At 52.8% G+C, this 3364-nt stretch overlaps 1 long non-coding RNA gene across 1 annotated transcript; it reads right to left on the reverse strand.

Annotated features, from left to right (window-relative positions):
* Positions 1–323: 323 nt before the first annotated feature.
* On the reverse strand, positions 324–2407 carry LOC149122376 (uncharacterized). The gene is made up of 3 exons (XR_016220271.1): positions 1831–2407; positions 1162–1721; positions 324–765 (listed from the first exon to the last, which is right to left on the reverse strand). It is a non-coding gene; the product is annotated as an uncharacterized LOC149122376 (long non-coding RNA).
* Between the last annotated feature and the right edge of the window lie 957 nt (positions 2408–3364).

The raw sequence follows: 3364 nt of genomic DNA on the forward strand, positions 1-3364 counted from the left end.
AGCTGGTGGAAGATCCCATGATGGATGCAGGGTGGGAGACCAGAGAGCAGGAGCTCTTCGGGTTTTAGTGGAGACTCTGGCTGCTGCTGCTTTGTTGGGTCTCTAGCGGGACCCGCAGATTTAGCCCCCGTACATACACACCAAGGCTGACCTCTACCTGCCCTGCTGTGTGCAAACCAAGAGTGCTCCCTCCTGGGGTCTGGCAAAGCAAAGCCACCCAAGGTCCTTTGCTGCACAGAATCTGGTGCTCAGCCACCCAGACCATAGTTCCTCTGCTTTCCCTACTGCTGAGACGGAAACGCACAGGAGAACGGATGATGGGATTATTATAAAATTTTATTGAGGTATGGACAGAGTATCTCAAATGAGTACCAGCGAAAACTGCTTGCGTGCATGTTGCAATGAGTTCCATTACTTTACAACCCTTTGTTTCTGAGGGTCTTCAGGGAGGCATCTGCTCGGGTCCCTCAGCTTGTTGGATCACCTAAGGCAGATGGCAGAACAGGTCCCGGGTCTTCCCGGCTCCTCAGGCCATGTCCTCACTCTGCATTCTTGATGCCGGCCACGGTGGCTCCCAGGTGCCAGTGAAGTCTTCATTCGTCAAAGTCTTGGATTCCAAGGTCTAAGGAGGCTGAGGAGTAAGTGGCGTCTGGGCTCTCTCCCATTGCAGTGCCTATGGCTCTCGGGTTTACAAGCCCTGGCTGTGTCAGGAACAGGCCCCTCCAAAGAGTCCTCCGGAGATCCCAATCACCTTCACATACAGTCCTGAATAAGGAGATGAATCAATGAGTGTCATTAACTTCTAGTTCACACTGTTAGCACTTTAGAAATTAAAGGAGAGGCTCAGTAAGTTCAGCCCAGCCTTCCAGTACTGACATCCCATATGGAGCTGCATTCCTCTTCCTACTTAGATTATCACTAATGTGCCTGAAGGCAGCTGATGATGGCCTAAATAGTTAAAAGACTGCCATCCAGTGGGACACCAGATGGTGTTCTAAGCTCCATGCATTCCCCATACCCAGTCCTGGAGGTTTTGGACATTTTGGCAGCTAGCAGGTGAAAGATCTTTCCCTCTTTCTGTCTCTTGTCTCTCTCTCTCTCCTCCATGTCTCAGTGTGCTTCAAATATAAAGAACTTCTAAAGAGAAAAAAAGCAACTCACCACATGGGAGCAAGGATTGAAAACAAGCAGTCCCACTCGAGAGTACAAGAGCCCCAGCCCCACAGGACAGAAGAGAAGTCGCTGATATTTTCACGTCCTGGGACCAAGGACCTTCCCATGGCCTGCAGCAGGTGGGCAGCTGGGCAGTCCACTGTGGGGGCTGAAAGGACAGTCTGAGGCAGCAGGGCACTGCCTGGGGAGTCCCTGAGGACAACTCAGCCGAGGCTTCGTCCTGTAGATGCCTTCAGAAGCTTGGCCAGTCCGAGGAGGCTGCAGCAGTGCCACCTGAAGAAGCTGGAGCCTCAGAGCTGGGGCCACGGAACAGGAGACGTTGTGGCTTCAGTGGAGTCTCGGGCTGCGACTTGTCTGCTGGGTCTTTCACCGGCTCCGCAGAGACACCGGATCAATGTTGGTCATGGTGCATCCCGCCTGTGCTGCTCTGCACAGGAAACGGCTGCCTGCCGCGAGTCCAGCCAGGGGAAGCCACAGAAGGTCCTGCGCAGGAGGATCCTGGCGCTCGTCTATTGGACCTTGTGCACCTCCTTCATCCCACGGCCGCACTAGAAACATGCGAGAGAAAGCATGATGGCAGTTTGTAAAATTTCATTCAGGAACAGAGAGAAAATCTCACCAGTATCCATGAGGGACTGAGGTCCGGCGCTGTCCCACCGTTTGTTCTACCAGGGTTTCCAAGCGAGGCATCTGCTCAGAGTCCTCAGGGCGCTGGGTCAGCAAAGGCAGATGGCAGGGGCGGTCCCGGGTCTTCGAGGTCCTGCTGGCCACGTCCTCAGTCAGCGATCTCGATGGCGGCCACGGTGGCTCCCAGGGGCCAGCGGAATCTTCATTCCTCAGCGTCTTGGGATCCAGAGGCCAAAAGAGGCTATGGGGCGGGCGGCGGCTGTGCTCTCAGGCTTCTTGTGCCTCCCTTTGCGGCGCCTAGGGCTGCTTTGCTGCCTGGGTTTGTCAGGGGCAGCGGTTCTGCTCTCTGGGTTGTGTCGTGGGCAGGCCTCTCCAAGAAGCCCGCAGGGGCTACAAAGCAGCTTCACGTCAAAGTCCTTGTGGCACCCAAAAGGTTGACCCAACCTGGGATAAAGGGGCAGTGCCCAGGGCCCAGACTTGGGATTGCTCAGCGGAGGCAGCACCTGGGGCCCCTGAGCCTCTTGTGCGGAGTCCCAGGCCTCCCGCACACAGCGGGGAAGAGGCTGCTCCATTGCTTTGCCTTGGAGAGGAGGAAGGGTTTGCAGGGCCTGTGTCCTCCCTCTTTTATACTGTGCTGCCCCTCCCCAAACCAATCAGAGGGTGTGGATTTGGGCGGAGACCTTTGCTCAGGTGGGAACACATCAGAGAGCAGGAGTTGATCATATCAGGAGCAATCCAGTCATCATGATTGAAATGATAGGAAGTTGCCTTCTTCTTATGTATTGAGAAGTTTAAAGTGTGCTAGGAGGGAAGGGGGAAGGTTTGTTTGAAGGGGATTGGACTACACAACCTGTATAGAAAGTTCCTCCTTTACAATCTCTTGTGTCCTGACGTTTATGAGAAAATGCAAGTTGATTCTCAGGTCTTCTTTTTTTTTTTTCTTTAACGATATATTTATTTATTTGATAGATAGAGTTACACAGAGAGAGGAGAGGCAGAGAGAGCAAGAGTGAGGCCTTCCATCCGATGGTTCACTCCCTAATATGCCGCAACGCTGGAGCTGCAATGATCCGATGCCAGGAGCCAGGAGTTTCTTCAGGGTCTCTCATGCGGGTGCAGAGGCTCAAAGTCTTGGGCCACCTTCTAGTGCTTTCTGAGACTATAGCAGAGAGCTGGTTCACGAGTTGAGCAGCAGGGTCTGGAACCAGCGCCCATAGGGGATGCCAACACTGCAGTCCAGGGCATTAACCCTCTGTGCCACAGCACCAGCACCAGGAAATATTTTTGTGAAATGCACCATATTGTCGCCCAAAATATTGGAAGTATTGGTTGGTCATTTTTTGCATGTAATTTCTAGCTGGATAATGCGAACCTGAGTGTGTGTGTGTCTGTGTGACATGGCTTAGTCAGAGGTGATGGGTCTAGCTTTTATTGCCCAGTTTTCCTATGTCCCCCATTCTTTTGAACCAAGCACACTATTTAAAGGGCAGGCAGAAGGGGTCTAACTAATTCAGAGCAAACTTATTCTATTAGATGAAGCCGATATTGGCAATGCTATGCTTCT

This window comes from Oryctolagus cuniculus, chromosome 14 (assembly GCF_051225735.1).
Source record: "Oryctolagus cuniculus isolate XC-2025 breed Fujian yellow rabbit chromosome 14, ASM5122573v1, whole genome shotgun sequence".
NCBI lineage: Eukaryota > Metazoa > Chordata > Mammalia > Lagomorpha > Leporidae > Oryctolagus > Oryctolagus cuniculus.